The sequence below is a fragment of the Rattus norvegicus genome (assembly GCF_036323735.1).
Source record: "Rattus norvegicus strain BN/NHsdMcwi chromosome Y unlocalized genomic scaffold, GRCr8 chrY_unlocalized_9, whole genome shotgun sequence".
Classification (NCBI taxonomy): Eukaryota; Metazoa; Chordata; class Mammalia; order Rodentia; family Muridae; genus Rattus; species Rattus norvegicus.
Genome location: NW_026947412.1, coordinates 730679 through 750735, shown reverse-complemented (window position 1 = coordinate 750735; position 20057 = coordinate 730679). Strand labels below are relative to the sequence as shown.

The following is a 20057-nucleotide window of genomic DNA, read 5'->3' as shown; positions in this document are numbered from 1 at the left end:
TTTCTTTCATTTCTTCCATTTTTTCTTTATTTTTTTAGAAAAACTCTCAAAACTCATCCTGGCTGACAATGTAGATTAGACGCATCAGATGAAATGAATTGAAAAACTCTCCTGGGAATGAAAGTGGTAAGGAAATCACATTGATGTATCCTAAATGCAGTGCTAAGAGCAATATTCAGACTAGTCTGTGGAGATGCTGCTGTCATCAGAGACCACAGACAATTAGTGGAGAATGATTCAGCATTAAACTGGGAATGGAAGATGATGGTTGATATTGTTCTAGTAGATCTCACTACATTAAAAAGTGTTTCTTCCAGATAACTGAATGATTATTGTAAAGCAAATCCCGGAATGAACTTATGAGACCCACCATCAGCCTGTCAAATAATGTGCGAAAGAAGAAATCTGTGTCTCTCCAGGGACAAATTGTTGCTTTCAAACCAACAGTAAAGTGTCCATTCTATGAATGATACATTGATATATACACATTATAGAAGGATGTATACAGAGTTTCTTAAGGTCCATGAATGAGGTATTCAGCAGTTGACCTGGATCAGAAATGAAGGTAATTTTTGCCAACTCTTCAAACTTGAGCTCCTTCACTAGGATCCCCATGATTGAAGAAAAGAACAAACTCAGACAACTTGTCTCAGATTTTTATGTAGTTAAGATTTCCTGGTCTTGGTCCTAGGAAGGAAGGACATCTTGCTTTCCAATTCTTGTTTATCCTATAATCCTCTCTGCTGCATTCATGCAAATAGATTACTGTGCATTTCTTTAATAGGTTACAATTGCTATTTTAATTATGTTGCCAAGAACTATAGAAAAAAAGAAGGACTGTATCAAAGCATCATATGAAAATCCGACTAAGGTAATGTGGCCATTGGAAATTTGTAACTGACCTGAAACTCTTACTAGAGACAAAATGCCATAAAAGGTCTTCTCTCGATATCTGGTGTAGTAGTTGGTGTTCCCCAACAGACAGTAAAGGATGAATCTCTCTGTACAGAGAAATCGGAGTAGTCACAATGATCACAGACTATGGAACACATAATTTAACAATGACTGACTATTTTTAAAGTCCTAGAATCCATTAGTTTATTAGTCCAAAAGGAAAGATGTCTTATCTGGTCATTGACATATGGATAAATATTCAGTATGCAGGTTCTAATGTCTATGAGGATTTGGTATCACTGTGAGTGCAAAAATGAAAAAGTAAAGGCTTCTTTCTTCCATGTTTTCTACGGGGATTCAAATAGAATGCATGGTTTAGAATACATTGGGTTTGCCATTCTCAAACAGACCAATATCTTCAACTAAACATTCTTTTCTTGGAAGCTGCACCCTGTCAGCATGGCTCACGTGTATGTGAACTGCAAGATCTAGTCTGGGAAGGCAGTCCTGTTCATCGATCCAACCTGCCCCTAATACTGAAATACCCAAGACTTCCTCAATCAACTCCTTTGCAAACATGGTCTTCTGGGATTTGAAGACATTACATCTACTAACAACACCAATGAAATTCAAGATTACTTTCAACAGCTCCCTGGAGTGAGAATTGTTCCTTGGGTCCTTATATGTAGAGAAAGACTGCATAGGCAGACACAGTGATCTAATCTACCTGCAACAGAATGAAGAGATGATGATGTGGCTGAAGCAGATTGGAGCTCTGCATTTATTAAAGGGATGGCAGTAAAAGCCCATGCTGACAGCAGACATTCAGACATGCTGAAGCCATGCTGAGACTTGATGTTTGTCACAGATGATGTCAGTATTTTCTTATGACTGGGATTTTCAACAAATTGGCTTTCATTCTATTCCTCATTCCAAAAAATCTGTTGCTGTAGGCCTCAAACCATGGGGCAGGGAAACTTAAGAGACAACAGAGGATTGATAATCCAGTCTTCATTCACTGACTTGTCTCTACCTCAAAGTCCATGTTTCACAATCCAGTGCATTTAAATCTCCAGGGAATCAGTTACTGTTTCTCTACCATGCTGGTCTGCTGAAGTCATTTTACAGAAGTCCACTTCCAAGTAATTATTAAAGCAATGAATATTTTGAAGTTGTTTATGATCTACACACAGGCTTTTTACGCCCCAAGCATGTACCATCCCACTTCTGCATTTGTAGCTCTCAGCCAGTGTTCTCGACCTATCCATCCAGCAACCCTTAGATTCCACACTTTGTATGAGGATAATATTTGAAAAAACAGAAGAATAGCTGTAACATAGTTGTTCTTCACTGAAGCCATATTAACACAGACGGCAGAGCATATGATGCATTCATCTCTGTTTGTAGTGTTTAATTCCCCGTAAAGTCCCAAACAATTGAGAGTTGATTCTGTCAGAGTACCAGCAAAGTCAAATAGGAAATGCAAAATTTCAGAATTCTCCTGCCAAAGATGTTTGTGAAAGAAGTTGTTTGCAAAACACTGTCTTAATAAATTTATTCCATTCTCACTTTGATATTTTGCTTTGATGTCTTGAAGTGACGTTTAATTATCACTGAAATGCAGGTCCCCTCTATAGTCTCCAGTAAGAAGAATTCATTCCTCAAAAGGATGTATCTGCAGATGCCTGAAAAAATAATAGAAAGAATATTTCTTGATAAAGATCTAGGTTAAAGTTGAAACATCCTACCACAAAGATACATATAAGAAGTTCATTTGACATTGACCTTATATTATGCAGAAATTCTTCACATATTCCCTCTATCGTTGGGGTTTAATTAATCTCCAATGAATAGTTGACAATGAAGAGTAGCCTTTAGAATCATTTTACCCTTTTCAGTAATAGTTTTAAGCAAATGGAACACTAAAAGATCACAAAGAAGAAATGGTTATAATCAAAAGATACATGTGGGACAGTCTAACTCTCATGGTCAAGATGACTTTGCACATGCTCCTTATGGTCATGGATTGCTCTCATAATACTCTGCAGAAGGTTGTTCCTACTGCCTCACTTTAAGCTCCAGGAATTCCAAGCTACCAGAGCTGTTCAAGTTCCCTTACAATGCACTTGAAAGCCACATATGCTTAGGAACTTTTGATGTGCTTTAGCTGTATTGTCAGGTTTTTTTAAGCCTCTACCAAATAGCAAGCTCTCCTTTTTACCCCCTTCTCAACACCTCTAAATCTGCCCTAACTCAATTTCTCAATTGACATTAGTCATAGCTCAGCACCCCAAATATGCACTCATCTTACTGTGTTTTTAACATCCTGCCTGCTACACCAATGGCCACTCCATACCAGATCTCACATGACTGGTAACTCTTGCTCCACCCTAAATCCTTTCTCCACCCTTGTGTCTACTAGCCTGTTGGTAGAAATCCACACAACTGATTAGCCAAGAGCATCTTTATTGAACTATACAGAATCAATTTGGGAACAGGACCTTCAGTGTTCGCAGGATGATTCCCGATCTAAGAATCAAAACGATAGCAAACAAGACTCAATCCATGTCTCTGGTTTTGGGAGGGAGATAGAGCACTTAGATTCAGAGTTGAAATTTAAATAATTATAATATATATGTAGTATTAATTATGCCAGGATAAAAGGATCCAAAAAGTGGAAATGGGCAACATTAAAGGCAAGAGAAAAATCCCTAGTACAGCAAACAATGTGGACCTGTTAGAAAGACTGGTCTCTTTCCAGCCATCTGAATTTGTACTTGAAATTCTTCTAACCACTCTTGATCTCTGCATGTAGAAAAGAACAAAAAGAAAAAGAAAACAAAATAAAACAAAAAATCACCAAAATGAAACCAAAAGCAAAAGCAATAGCTAATCAACCCAATCCTAAAAGAAGAGGACTGAGTGAAGATTGCTTGAGGTCCTCATTTTTAACTACAACTACAAGTCACCAATAGCTTTCAATGCAAAAGTTTGTCATTATTTTATTTGAAACTTCTCTGTGGGTCAAAGAAACAAGGTTTATAAGCTGCAACAACAGGAAAGAGAAAAAAATCATACTGTAGAGCTCAACACTGATATTACTATGGTGACTGTGGGCAATGCAGAGAATATTGGTGTTTGACAATGGGTTTTGTGGTTTTCTATATGCTGGCAATATCTATGACTCTGAAATGAATTAGAGTCATCACCAAATCATCACTAAATGAACTGCTCCTTTCTTTGGAGCACAAGATCTGGCAAACTGTTGACTGACTATGATTTTTAACTTGGATCTAGCCTCTGTGGTAAAGCTAAGGCTTCTGATGGAAAATCCTCCACCAAAATACTGGACTATCAATTGTGCTGCCAGCCAAAAACCAAGTCCTGACTCTACCCTGCAATCCAGAAGAGGTTTCAAAGTGTCAAACATAACAATATTTTAATTGTGGCTTTGTCTTTTTTTCACTTTTTATTTTAAATAAAGTGTGATTTCTGGCATAATTCCTGCTAATTTCTTCCTCACATAGAACTTCACTTTTGACCTCAAATTCCATTCATGAAGGGGTACTCTTATCTTTCGTTGGCTAAGTTTTCTATTTTGCTTTTATGGCTTGCTGTGATTGCTTATTGTGACTGTCTAAATGATGCATTATTGAGCAACTGACTCCATAAGAATGGCTTGCGGGCATCAGTATTTTGCATTTTCTTGATGGTTAGTTTATGTAAGGTGACTTAGCCCACTGTGGATGGTAACAGCACTAGTAAGCTGAGGAGGTTACAGAGAAAAGGTAGCTGAGCAGATTAGTAAGCAGAGTTCCTCTTTATTTTCATGCTGCTGCCTTGTGTTCTTTTCTTGGATTCCATTGATTATGAACTGGAACTTGTGAGGTGAATTAAACCTTCAATTTCCCACACTGGCATTTTTATGTTTACTATAACATAGTCATACTAACTGGAACATTTGGCACTTTCTTGAGATCTGATCCGATAGTCCATCCTCCTGCTGGCATGTAACCTACCCTTTTAAATTAATAAATAAATCCAAGTCACTCCAAACTTTTGACATATTCACTCTGCCAACAAAATCACACTGTGTATGTAACTTACTTTTTTAATCTCATATTTTTCCTCCCACATTTTTTCTCTTTAAAATTATCTCCCTAAACATGTTAGCACTTTGTCGTTTTAAGTTATCTTATGTCCCATAGAAATAGTATAGTCAAATTTTTGATTTTCATAAAAGTGGGTGATTTGTTGTAGTAAAATATTCTAATCAATATTTATTGCATTAACTTTATTAATTAATCAAAAATTGACATTATTATACTATCTAGTTATCCTTAAAACTATAAAAGATTTGATTCATTCAAGGCTTTAAGGTCCTTCAGAACATCAGGTGGAACGTTCTTATGTATAATCTGGATGTATCATGGTTACTTCATATGTCTTCTAACTCACAGTGTTCTTTCTAACAATGCGAATTTAGGGTATTTGATATATATTTTAAGAGTGTTTAAGTGGAATATTTCCCTGATGACTCGCCCATAGTTTGAAATTGGAAAACAAAAAGATAACGTGTTTTGAGTGTTCACTTTGAATTCTACTATTTCATGAATGCATTTTCAGCTTTAAGAAACTTAATCTTTTAAAGAAAAATTGTCTCTATTCAGGATCACGTCTAGCTAATTCATAGTGGTCTTTGCATTTTAAATACTTTCGTCCACAATATTTCGTTTTATATTTTCAGAGTATTGTGAGGGGAATTTCACCCATATTTCCTCACAGTATGGTTTGGATTGGCATAAAGGAGGCTAAGGAATGTTGTGTGTTCATATGATATTCTGCTATTATGACTGTATTTTTCAGTCTTAAGAGACTGACATATTTTTAGAGTTTTTAAAATGGTATCATGACATCTGCAAATGAGAACACTTTCATTTCTTCATTTTTCATTTGTATTCCCTGGATCTTCTTCGGTTGTCATATTGCTCTAGCTAAAATTACACATACTGTAATACATAGTTGTGAAACCAGTGTATATTCTTGTCTTCTTCCTGCTTGTAGTGGAACTGCTTTGAATTTTTCTCTCTTTAGCACGATGCTTGTGCTGGGCTTCTTGTACCTTGCCTTTATTATGTTGAACTATATCCTCCATATCTACAGCTTCCCCAGGACGAATCAAACTTTTATGTTGGGATTTGAAGAAAGCTTATCTGGTAGAAGATTATTTTTAATGTTGACTTGAATCTGTTCACAAGTATTTTATTGAGAATATGTGTGTATATGTGTAAATTAGTGTGTAATTCTCTCTCTTCCTCTCTTTGTGTCAGTCGTTTGTAACTCTTTCTCCCTCTCTCATTACCTTCCCTTTTGCCTCATTGTCCCCATGTCTCATTCTCTCTCCTTATTTTGTCTGTCATTGTTAGATAATACCAGATTCAAAATACAATTTTAATGTATTCAATCCTTTTGTCTACTTTATTGAATAGTCTTAGACACTTTAAATGCTATTTAAATGTATATTCATTTCTTTTCAACTGAATACATGTGGTCCTATGATATTTCAGGTGGGAGAAATTAAAAACCTGATTCTTTGTAATTGTTTAGTATAGAGCTTTTTAAATTATGCAAAATGAGCTGATTTAATATTGGTATATAAATACATCTAGTATTTACTGTCACTTCCAACCCCGACCAGCAGGAAAGGAGAGACACCACACATTCTTCTCAAAGCAGTTTTTTCAGGAACCCTTTTGTCTGCAAGCAGGAACAATGCCTCCATCCAGCCCCCGAGCCCACTCCCTTATATCCTCCCTCAACCACCTCAACCGTCCATTCTGCGTGACCTCCATTCCTAGGTCCACGTCACATGGTCTGATATATCGTCATGGTGCGCCTGCGCAGCTCTCACGATGGGGAATGGCTTAATTTCAGGTGCTATTAATGAGACGCGGCAGCAGTCCCGGGCTCCATTTTGGGATTGCCGCTACACCCGCTCCCCACAGTAAATCACGAATGCTTTAAAAAAATTCTAGATTTTGGACTGTAAATATAAATAATCTGTGTTTTCTCCATGTTTCCGATTTTCTCTTTCATTTTATTAATTCAAACCTTTCATTACGTAACATGGCCAGAGGTTATGACGATCCTGTTAATACTTTCCAAGAGTGACCCCTTCCTTTCATTCATTATATTGTCTACACTTGTCTACATTTTATTGATTTCAGCCATGATGAGTTGGATATACATGCTATACCCCTTCCCCAAGGCTAAAAAGCCATCCTGAAACAAGATGCAAAGAGACTATAGGTCCCCAAAATTGTGGGTGGGATCAGACATAAAGCGTCTTCTTGATACAAGAGGTGCTGCCCTCATGTCACATAGCAGCTGTGGTTTCCTGCAAAGCTTCAAGCCAGTCAACAGTCAAGAATGCAGTGAAAAGGCCTAAAAACTGCTGTACATAAAAAATTATTTGTAAGGGTTTATAATAGAGTTATTAAACAGTACTTTAATGTAGAAGATATACAAATTTAGGATTCAAAGAAATAGAGTGAGTGGGTAAAATAAATGGAAAGATTATCATCAAAATTCATTGGCGGAAATTCTCAAAGAATAAAATATATGAACTCTATTCCTCAATGTTATGTACATAGAAAATATTTTATTATATAGGGATACTTCATGAAGCGACCTTATGATTTCGCTTGGTTAAAACAGATCTGCCAATTCTGTGAGTTGAATATGTGCATTATGTAATTTGATCTTAATAAGTTTAAAGTGGCTATTTTCAAAAATAGTAAGCATTATTTCCATGTACATGTTCAAAAACGGGCTTCTATAAATAATAATAGAAAAAACTAAAACACTATATATCAAGAAAACATAATTAAATTTGGCTACATGTCTAAGCAAAATATTCAAAAGTGAAGAAACTCAAGTGACTAAGAATCGAAAGTGAAATATTTATCATCCTTATACAATACAGAAATGCAAATCAAAATTATTCTGAGATTTTTTTCCTCCCTTTCAGAAATTTTAGTTTTATAACACATGAGTCAACTTATGTTTGCTGTGTTATGGGGAGAGGGGAACATTGATATTCTTCTGGTGGGAATGCAAACTTCAACAGCAACTTTGGAAATCAGTATGATGTTTCTTCAGGAACATGGAAATGTATGCACCTAAAGATATAACGCGAGGAAAATATATCCAAATGTTGATTCATGCTAGTATAGAGACTCTTGAATATTTAGAAATATTTACGTTGTTTTTTAACAAATGAATGCATAAAGAAAATGTGGTGCTTTTACAGATTGGAAAAGGAAAGCATGTAATTTTCAGGATAATGAATGGATCATGTGAAAGTCATCATAGATGAGATAATCCGGACCTAAGAGAAAAATGGGTTATATTTTCACTTTTATCTGAATATTAATTCTCCACACTGTATCAGTTTGATTAGTTTAGTGTAAAAGTTAAGGGATGTGGTCCAGACTATCCTCACTTTGTGATGTACAAATGTACTTATGGATTGCAGAGGAACACTGTCAGGTACAGGAATGTCAAATGTGAAAAGAGTGGGAAGAGTATGACAATGGAGGGAATGCAGAGATGTACAGTTAAATTGGGAGACGTTTGAGGCATTGAATGAAAACCATATGCAACAGAAATAAAAACTAATTTTTTATTTAATTATGTTTTTTGTCAAACTAAAGATTTAAAGCTATAAGGACAGAAGATAAAACATTGATTGGGTGTTTCTATGTGAAATTTCAATAATAAGAAACTCACAGTACTTATGGATTTCAACTATCAATAAAGCTATAGTACAGATAATGCAATATACAATCCTTAAGGAGACAGATGGGAATATCTCTGCTGTTAAAAAATATTAATTATATACATTATATATGTAAAATAATCTATTTATTTGCTTACATTTCAAATGTCATTTCCCAAACTGGTCTTTCTTTCTTGAATCCCCTAAGGTATTCTGTTCCTCATTTTTCTAATATGTTGCTCCCCCATCTACATGCGCACTTCCGCTTTAGTCCTCTAACATCCCCCTTCTCTGGGATATGAAGTCTCCACAGGACCAATTGCCTCCCTTCACACATATGGCAGATGAGGCAGTTGTCTTCACCATATACTCTGCTATTTGTGTAGCACAAGTCTTCGACTGGGCAAAGCATACTCTAGGATGTGGAAAATTTCCTGAGGCTCTGAAGGTTATATTTAGTTGATACTGTTATTCTTCAAATTGGGTTGCAATCCCCTCCAGATACTTAAGGCATTCCCCTAACTCTTCTTTTGTGGCTGTCAGGTGCTCTCAAATGCTTAGGTGTTTCTGCATCTGTCACAGGCAGGTGATGGCAGAGCCCCTCAGAGGGCAAACATATTAGGGTCTTATCTGTAAGCACATTTGAAATCAGGAATAGGGCCAGGATTTAGAGTCTGTGGAAGAAATGTTTCTTATGGTGGTGTGTTTCTGAAGGGCCTTTCCTTCAGTTTTTGCTCTGTTTTTGTATTTGTCTTTTTTTAGACCTTGGATGTATATAGGATAAAGATTTTGAATTGTGTGGGAAGCACCATTCCTTCACTGGTGGGCACGTCTAGCTACAGGAGGCAGTCTCTAATGGTTCTATCTCTTTGCTGCTTGGTATTTCAACTACCATCATCCCATTAGGTTTATCAGAACCTCTTGCATCCCTGGCACCTGGGACTTTCCTGGGGAAACCCAAGTTCACCACCAACCACTGATGTTTATTGTCATTTATTACACTTTTCCTCTGGAATTCTCTCCTGTCTCTTTTCATTGTTGCAACTCCCCCCACTTTGTCCATCATTCTCTACCTCTAAATAAGTCCCTCCGTCCCTCTGCCTTCCATGATTATTTTGTTCTCCCTTCTAAGTTGTTTGCAAGGATTCGCAATCTGGCCTCCTAACATGTTACCTTTCATGTGATAAATGCTCTCAATAATGGGAGTTCTGAGCTTTATGGCTAACATCCATTTGTCACTAAGTTCATCCCATGTTATGTCCTTTTTGATCTCTGTTACTTCACTAATTTCCAGCACCATCCCTTTGCCTACAAAGTTCTTGGTGTCCTCATTTTTAATACCTTAGTAGTGTTCCTTTGTTTAAATATAGCACACTTTCTCTATTTATTCCTCAGTGGAGTTGAGGTAAATCACGCTTGCACCCAGCATTCGACTATTGTAAGTAAGGCTGTTGTGAACCTGTTCAACCTCATGTCCTTTTTGTATGTGGATCAAGGTTGAGTATATGTGTTGAAGTGAGTGGTAAAGCTGGGTCTTCAGGTAAAGCTATTTGCAATTTTCTCTGAACGTCCATATTGCTATCCAAAGTGGTTCTACAGGTACTAATAACACCAGCAGTGAGGGAGTGTTCCATTTGTCTACATCCTAGCTTACTCTGCTACTGCATCAGTTTTTTATCTTAGTCATTGAGATTGGTGTAATGTAGAATCTCTGGTTCATTTTGATTTGCCTTTTTCAGATAAGTATGGATGCTGAACATTTCTTGATGTTTTTCTCAGCTATTGAGGTACCTCAGTTGAGAATTCTTGGTTTAGCACTCTAACCAATTTTAAAAGTTTGGATATTTATTTGTCTGGGACATTAAGTAAGGGGATATCAATGTGGAGGGGACAATCACTATAAAAGGTGAGGGGTAGAGGTTAGCGGTGATGGACAGGAAAGTAGACAATATCATCTGTGATCTTTAATCAGTGTAAATATGCATGTATGTATGTATGTATGTATGTATGAATGTATGTATGTATGTATGTATCTATCTATCTATCACTCTGATCTATCACATATTGCAGTACTTTGATATATTTTCTCCCTCACATAGGTCTAGTATTATCTTCTAATTATATCACATGCTGGAAAAGCTAATTAGTTATGTTTCATGCTAAAAGGTATACAGTCACATAACTAAAGTAAATATTTATGTTTTTATGAAATAGTTGAGAAATTTGATAGCATAAAAATTAATTATCTTTATTGAATCTGTTTTCTGAACTGAAATTTAACCTGAATCAAAATTTATAAAGCAGCTTTTAAAATTCTTGAGTACTAATGTATACATCAGAATTGTTTCATAAAATTAGAAAATAGAGTGCATTTGTATGTTACATATATACACGTACAGACACACATATATATATATGTACACACATATATAAACATATATATACACACACACACACACACACACATATATACATGTGGCCACATACACATATATACAAATATATACATATATACATATACAAATATAAATATATGTACAATATATAAACATATGTCCTTATGTACTCATACACATATAGACATACACATACATACATACATACATGCATACATACATACATACATGCTTTTAAAAAGCAAAATCCTTGCTTTAAAAGAATTTCCCTAGGCATGATGTATATGGTTTAGCCAAATAAGAGAAAAATGATGTTATTGCTAAATGGCTCTGTCTTAGTACTCATTTCTGCTTGTTTAACATGATGATGGTTCTACCAATCCGACTTCTATGTACTTGGGGATTGAAATGATGTCCTTTACTTCTCTAACTCACTCATACACTTTCTCCAAAAATAAGTGATTCCTTATCCCTACAACTAGATGCCATGTGCCTTTAGCCAAACATAATAGGAATAATAAAATAGGAGCTTCACATCTTGCAAACATTAGTTTATAAACTTGCTTGAAATCATAGTTTTGATAATTATCATTTTGATCAAAGGCACCATCAGGCTTACACATTCAAAAACACCTTGTTTTCACCTTTTTTTAACTAACTTTATTTTATTACATACAAGAGTAAGAAAAAGTAACTGCTATTGAGGTGGTTTTAAGAGTTTGCAGTACCATTAAAGCTCACAGGTTTTTAAACTTCTTATTTTGGAAACATGGTCAAAGCATCTCCTCTGATCACATATTGGATTACCCATTTCACCATTAGCGGCAATAGCTCTAAAGGATTGGAATAGTCTCTATCCCTCTGAGGAGAAAATGTTGTACAGGATTACTCAGCAACAGTAATATATTTGTAGCAGCAAACGTTTCAAACACCTTATATATTTCCAAGGGAAATCTGGCAATACAGACTATGACAAACAAATAAAGCAGCAGGAACAATGTTTTGCATCTTGAGTCTCTGTTGATCTTCAATTCCCTGAGAGAACCACAACATAGAATGTCTCTCTGTCCAGGTGACTGACAGAAGCCTGGCTGTTATACTAGATTGTGCCACTGCTGCTCTTTCCTGTTTGTTATGACAAGTCTACAGACCAGAACTACTAGTGTATTCATGAAATGTTTGCTAATGGAACAAGCTGCCTATTCCAACTTGAGAACTGAAATTCTGGTTTCCAGAGAACACAGATGGGAGTTGCTCCAATGAACCTTTCTAAAGAGGGACACCACCCCCACTCCACAATGCCCCCATCCTTTCTTTTACCGCTGGTGCCTGGAGGGCTAGAGGGAGGTTAAAGATTTTAAGAGTCATCAACAAATAGTGATATTTGGAAAAAATAAAGTTTTAGTTTGTAGAGTTATCAGCTTTAGGCTCTCCTTGGGGTGTAATATCACTCAGGCATTTGACATATGCTGCATGGAAGGAGCCTGAGGATGCCAAGTTAATAGCAAAAAAGACAGGTATTTTCTGGTCCTGCATATATCAGTGTATATAAAGTATTTATCAACAGTGGTAAGAAGCAGGAGATTTGGGGTCTGGGAGGAGAGAGAAGGAAGATGGTTACTATGTGTAAAATGCATGGCATCTCAGCTCCATAAATTCAAAAAGATCTGGGTCAGAGAGGGTGTGACAGGCACACACCAGAGATGCTGAGTACTGTACAAAAATGATAGCGTGCTAAGTTTTGTGCTCTATATATATTGATACAAAACCAAACCAAAGAAAACAAAAAACAAATAAAGAACCATGTGTGTGTGTAAAGATCTGCTGGAAGAAATTTGTCTGAGGCTCTCAATATTCAACACTAAATAAATAATCTCAAATAAATGATGACCCACTCACTCATGGAGATGGCCACCAAGTAATACTGGCAATAGTATTTTGAAACAGCATTGAACCCCACGGCAAGTGTTCATTACACAACATTTGGAAAATATTTGCATGTTTTTTTTTAGTGGGAACCAAGCTCTGGTTACATGTGTTCATGCATTTGTCTGAACATTCAGCTTACTGAGGTCCAGGATCACTGACCATTGTTTTCCCTACTGCAAGGACAGCACTGACAGCAGTGAATCATAATAAGCTTTTGTCCAGTGAATGAAGAAGGAAGTGAGGGATTAAATACCAATCAAAGAGTACACATGGAGGTATCCATGGCTTCAGCCTCATATATAGAAGAGCATGGCATTTTCTGGAATGAATAGGATGAAAGGACTTGGTCCTATGAAGTCTGGTTTCTCTAGTGTAGGGAATGCCAGAGTGTTGAGGTGTGAGTAGGCAGGCAGTAATCGTACAAAACTCACAGAAACATGGAAAGGGTCGATGGGAGAGAGGGGAAACAGGAAAGGGTATAACATTTGAAATGTAAATACAAACAATTTCCAATAAGAAAAGAAGGAAATGAGTGAGAAAGGAGCAGGAGGCTTACCTCAAAGAAATGAGAGAGCTTCTAGATGCTGGTTTAACTTAAAAGATTCAAGAATCTTTGTTATATATGAAAGGCAAGGGTCAGCAGACTGTAGTATTTCATGTTTTTAAAGAAATGCAATTGAAATAATAGTTCCATTTTCTTATATGAACACACAGAATCATTGGAAAGAAAAATAGACAGCTGTTTTTATTAGATTTATTGGTTGAAGAATCATTGGCATATTTTTCAACATAGCTTGATATACTCTCAAAAAGGTTTTTATGGGATAAGACAGCAATAGAGAGTATTGGGTCAGTGTTGGGATACAGGTATCTTCCATGTATTTTCAGACACATACAAACATCCTTTTAAACTGTGAAAATATAAAGTTATTAATTGATTGAATGCAATATTATGAATATAATTCTTTATATGAAGCAGTACTATCTGTGTGTATGACTTTCACACTTAGTATAAAATTAGGAAAGGAATTCATTTAAAAATTGTTAAACGTGCTGTGGTATAGTGGAGGGATGGAATCCAGGCTCTCCACTCTCTAATCATAAAGCAAACAAGAATGTAAAGAGACAAGTGCCTCTAAGAAAAGACTCACTATAAAACTTAAAATAACCTTATACACTAAAAGAATAATATAAATATTTTAGATATTCTAATAGGATATAAGGATTATCATTTTAGAACGGGTTCATATTTCCATAAAATATATTTTACTTAAAATTTAAAGCTCATACGTGTGCAGTTTTGTTGGTCCGTACTGTTTGCCAGCTAGCATGCATTGATCTTCTTCATTATTTACCCCTTTAATTCTAATTGACTGGTTTTTATTGCAACCTTCTTAGTTGCCAACATTTTTGTCTGTTCTGTGATAACGACAACCATTTTTGTGCGGCTGAATCTGTCAAACATGTAGAGCCAGAATAAATCTGATGTATCATGGTGAATGGAATTGCGAAAATAGCTAAAATTTACAGGATATATTTTGATATTAAGTACAGGCATAAAGGAAACTCTGTAGTACATTTATTTTTCCTAATTTGTTTCTAAATATTTTGAGATAAAAATGTAAAAATATGTTATTTGAGAAATGAGAATATCCTATTGCTAAAGCGCCAGAAAATATAAGATACTTATTTTGAATTGCAATGGAATGCAAAATCAAATATAACAAGAATAATTTGATGGGATGGCTATTGTGTATGCAAAATTTCTATGTCAAAGAATTATATCCTTACATTATTACTCCTTGGTACATTAATAAGCAAAATGACCAAACTACAGTTTATTTCCTATAGGACAGTTAAAAAAATAAAACAAAACTTTCCTTTTAAGTTCTTTTAAAACTAATATTGCATTTAATAAATACATCCTTCAGTAAGAGTAGAATGACTCATAGTGCTAAGTGCCTGCAGAACGAAAGAGGAAAGAGCATATGTCACCTGCTTGACAACACACCTAAAACTCTAGAACAAAAAGAACCAAATACAACCAGGAGGAGTAGAAGGCAGGAAATAATAAAAGTCAGAGCTGAAATCAACCAAATAGAAACAAAAAGGACCATAGAAAGAATCAAAAGAACAAAAAGTTGATTCTTTGAGAAAATCAACAACATAGATAAACCCTTAGCCAGACGAATGAGAGGACACAGAGTGTGTGTCCAAATTAATAAAATCAGAAATGAAAAGGGAGACATAACTACAGATTCAGAGGAAATTCAAAAAATCATAAGATCTTTCTATAAAAGTCTATATTCAACAAAACTTGAAAATCTGCAGGAAATGGACAATTTACTAGACAGATATAGGTAACGAAGGTAAATCAGGAACAGATAAACTAGTTAAACAACCCCATAACTACTATGGAAATAGAAGCAGTCATTAAAGGTCTTCCAACCAAAAAGAACCCAGGTCCAGACGGGTTTAGTGCAGAATTCTATTAGACCTTCATAGAAGACTCATATCACTATTATCCAAACTATTCCACAAAATTGAAAAAGATGGAGCACTACCGAATTCTTTCTATGAAGCCACAATTACTCTCATACCTAAACCACACAAGGACCCAACAAAGAAAGAGAACTTCAGACCAAATTCCCTTATGAATATCGACGCAAAAATACTCAATAAAATACTGGCAAACGGAATCCAAGAGCACATAAAAACAATCATCCACCATGATCAAGTAGGCTTCATCCCAGGCATGCAGGGATGGTTTAATATACGGAAAACCATCGACGTGATCATTATATAAAGAAACTGAAAGAACAGAACCACATGATCATTTCATTAGGTGCTGAGAACGCATTTGACACAATTCAACACCCCTTCATGATAAAAGTCCTGGAAAGAATAGGAATTCAAGGCCCATACCTAAACATGGTAAAAGTCATATACAGCAAACCAGTTGCTAAAAATTAAACTAAATGGAAAAAACTTGAAGCAATCCCACTAAAATCAGGGACTAGACAAGGCTGCCCACTCTCTCCCTACTTATTCAATATAGTTCTCAAAGTTCTATCCAGAGCAATCAGACAACAAAAGGAGGTCAAGGGGATACAGTTTGGAAAAAAGAAGTCAAAATATAACTATTTGCAGAAGATATGATAGTATATTTAAGTGATCCCAAAATTTCCACCAGAGAACTACTAAAGCTGATAGACAACTTCAGCAAAGTGGCTGGGTATGAAATTTACTCAAATAAATCAGTAGCCTTCCTCTACACAAAAGAGAAAAAAGCTGAGAAAGAAATTAGGGAAACGACACCCTTCATAATAGACCCAAATAATATAAGGTACCTCGGTGTGACTTTAACCAAGCAAGTAAAAGATCTGTACAATAAGAACTTCAAGACTCTGAAGAAAGAAATTGAAGAAGACCTCAGAAGATGGAAAGATCTTCCATGCTCATGGATTGGCAGGATTAATATAGTAAAAATGGCCATTCTACCAAAAGCAATCTACAGATTCAATGCAATCCCCATCAAAATTCCAATCCAATTCTTCAAAGAGTTAGACAGAACAATTTGCAAATTCATCTGGAATAACAAAAAAACCCAGGATAGCTAAAACTATTCTCAACAATAAAAGGACTTCAGGGGGAATCACGATCCCTGAACTCAAGCAGTATTACAGAGTAATAGTGATAAAAACTGCATGGTATTGGTACAGAGACAGAAAAATAGACCAATGGAACAGAATTGATGACCCAGAAATGAACCTACACACCTCTGGGCACTTGATTTTTGAAAAATGAGACAAAACCATCAAATGCAAAAAAGATAGCATTTTCAGCAAATGGTGCTGGTTCACCTGGAGGTCAACATGTAGAAGAATGCATATCTATCCATGTTTATCACCCTGGACAAAGGATAACTCCAAGTGGATCAAGGACCTCCACTTCAAACCAGATACACTCAAACTAAAAGAAAAAAAATAGGGAAGCATCTGGAACACATGGGCACTGGAAAAAAATTCCTGGACAAAACACCAGTGGCTTATGCTCTAAGATCAAGAATCGACAAATGGGATCTCATAAAACTGCAAAGCTTCTGTAAGGCAAAGGACACTGTGGTTAGGACAAATCGGCAACCAACAGATTGGGAAAAGATCTTTACCAATCCTACAACAGATAGAGGCCTTATATCCAAAATATACAAAGAACTCATGAAGTTAGACGGCAGGGAGACAAATAACCCTATTAAAACATGGGGTTCAGAGCAAAACAAAGAATTCACAGCTGAGGAATGCCGAATGGCTGAGAAACACCTAAAGAAATGTTCAACATCTTTAGTTATAAGGGTAATCCAAATCAAAACAACCCTGAGATTTCACCTCACACCAGTGAGAATGGCTAAGATCAAAAACTCAGGTGACAGCAGATGCTGGCGAGGATGTGGAGAAAGAGGAACACTCCTCCATTGTTGGTGGGATTGCAAACTGCTACAACCATTCTCGAAATCAGTCTGGAGGATCCTCAGAAAATTGGATATTGAACTGCCTGAGGATCCAGCTATACCTCTCTTGGGCATATACCCAAAAGATGCCCCAACATATAAAAAAGACACGTGCTCCACTATGTTCATTGCAGCCTTATTTATAATAGCCAGAAGCTGGAAAGAACCCAGATGACCTTCAACAGAGGAATGGATACAGAAAATGTGGTACATCTACACAATGGAATATTACTCAGCTATCAAAAACGACTTTATGAAATTCGTAGGCAAATGGCTGGAACTGGAAAATATCATCCTGAGTGAGCTAACACAATCACAGAAAGACATACATGGTATGCACTCACTGATAAGTGGCTATTAGCCCAAATGCTTGAATTACCCTAAATGCCTAGAACAAATGAAACTCAAGACAGATGAACAAAATGTGAATGGTTCACTCCTTCTTTAAAAGGGGAACTAGAATACACTTGGCAGGGAAGAGAGAGGCAAAGATTAAAAGAGAGACTGAAGGAACACCCATTCAGAGTCTGCCCCCATGTGGCCCATGCATATATAGCCATCCAATTAGACAAGATGGGTGAAGCAAAGAAGTGCAGACCGACAGGAGCCGGATGTAGATCGCTCCTGAGAGACACAGCCAGAATACAGCAAATACAGAGGCGAATGCCAGCAGCAAACCACTGAACTGAGAACAGGACCCCCGTTTAAGGAATCAGAGAAAGAAGTGGAAGAGCTTGAAGGGGCTCGAGACCCCATATGTACAACAATGCCAAGCAACCAGAGCTTCCAGGGACTAAGCCACTACCTAAAGATTATACATGGACTGACCCTGGACTCTGACCTCATAGGTAGCAATGAATATCCTAGTAAGAGCACCAGTGGAAGGGTAAGTTCTGGGTCCTGCTAAGACTGAACCCCCAGTGAACTAGACTGTTGGGGGGAGGGGGACAATGGGGGGAGTGTGGGGAGGGGAACACCGATAAGAAATGGAGGGGGGAGGGGGATGTTTGCCCGGAAACTGGGAAAGGGAATAACACTCGAAATGTATATAAGAAATACTCAAGTTAATAATAAAAAACAAAAAAATAAACAAAAAAAACACACACACACACACACAAACCCTGTGGGAGAGAGACCTCACCGCCTGGTCAGGTGGGCACTCCTGCGGCTGCAGAGCGGAGGAGACCACCATCACTACCCACCCCTGCCCACATCCCTGGCCCAAGAGGAAACTGTATAAGGCCTCTGGGTTCCTGTAGGGGAGGGCCCAGGAGCGGCAGGACCCCTGCGCCTGAGACACCTTCGGAACCTGAAGGAAACAAACCGGATAAACAGTTCTCTGCACCCAAATCCCGTGTGAGGAAGAGCTACAACTACAGAGAGGCAGACACACGTGGGAAACCAGAAGAAACTGCACTCTGTGCACATCCAGACGCCAGACGAAATCACCAAACACCATCTGGAACCCTGGTGCACGAAGGCTCACAGAAAGAGCAGCGCAGATCTTCTCATTTGTTGCCGCCTAGGAGAGGTCTTAGGCAGTGCCCCACGAGCAAACTTGAGCCTCGGGACCACAGGTAAGACCAACTTTAATGCTGCAAGTGAGCTGCCTGGTGAACTCCAGACACAGGCCCACAGGAACAGCTGAAGACATGTAGAGAGGAAAAACTACACGCCCGAAAGCAGAACACTCTGTTCCCATAACTGGCTGAAAGAAAACAGGAAAACAGGTCTACAGCACTCCTGACACACAGGCTTATAGGACAGTCTAGCCACTGTCAGAAATAGCAGAACAAAGTAACACTAGAGATAATCTCGTGGCGGGAGGCAAGCGCAGGAACCCAAGCAACAGAAACCAAGACTACATGGCATTATCGGAGCCCAATCCTCCCACCAAAACAAACATGGAATATCCAAACACACCAGAAAAGCAAGATCTAGTTTCAAAATCATATTTGATCATGATGCTAGAGGACTTCAAGAAAGACGTGAAGAACTCCCTTAGATAACAAGTAGAAGCCTACAGAGAGAAATCGCAAAAATCCCTGAAAGAATTCCAGGAAACCACAATCAAACAGTTAAAGGAATTAAAAATGGAAATAGAAGCAATCAAGAAAGAACACATGGAAACAACCCTGGATATAGAAAATCAAAAGAAGAGACAAGGAGCTGTAGATACAAGCTTCACCAACAGAATACAAGAGATGGAAGAGAGAATCTCAGGAGCAGAAGATTCCATAGAAATCAATGACTCAACTGTCAAAGATAATGTAAAGCGGAAAAAGCTACTGGTCCAAAACATACAGGAAATCCAGGACTCAATGAGAAGATCAAACCTAAGGATAATAGGTATAGAAGAGAGTGAAGACTCCCAGCTCAAAGGACAAATAAATATCTTCAACAAAATCATAGAAGAAAACTTCCCTAACCTAAAAAACGAGATACCCATAGGCATACAAGAAGACTACAGAACTCAAAATAGATTGGACCAGAAAAGAAACACCTCCCGTCACATAATATTCAAAACACCAAACGCACAAAATAAAGAAAG

General features: G+C 37.1%; 1 long non-coding RNA gene across 2 annotated transcripts in view; it reads left to right on the top strand.

Annotated features, from left to right (window-relative positions):
- LOC134484805 (uncharacterized) overlaps positions 1-20057 on the top strand; it is a 68461-nt gene that overhangs the window by 36917 nt on the left and 11487 nt on the right. The window contains exon 2 of one of the 2 annotated variants that reach the window (XR_010062614.1): positions 39-126. This is a non-coding gene — a long non-coding RNA (uncharacterized LOC134484805). Of the gene's footprint in view, positions 1-38; positions 18416-20057 lie in introns of those variants that run through there. The other variant, XR_010062613.1, reaches the window with a different exon arrangement.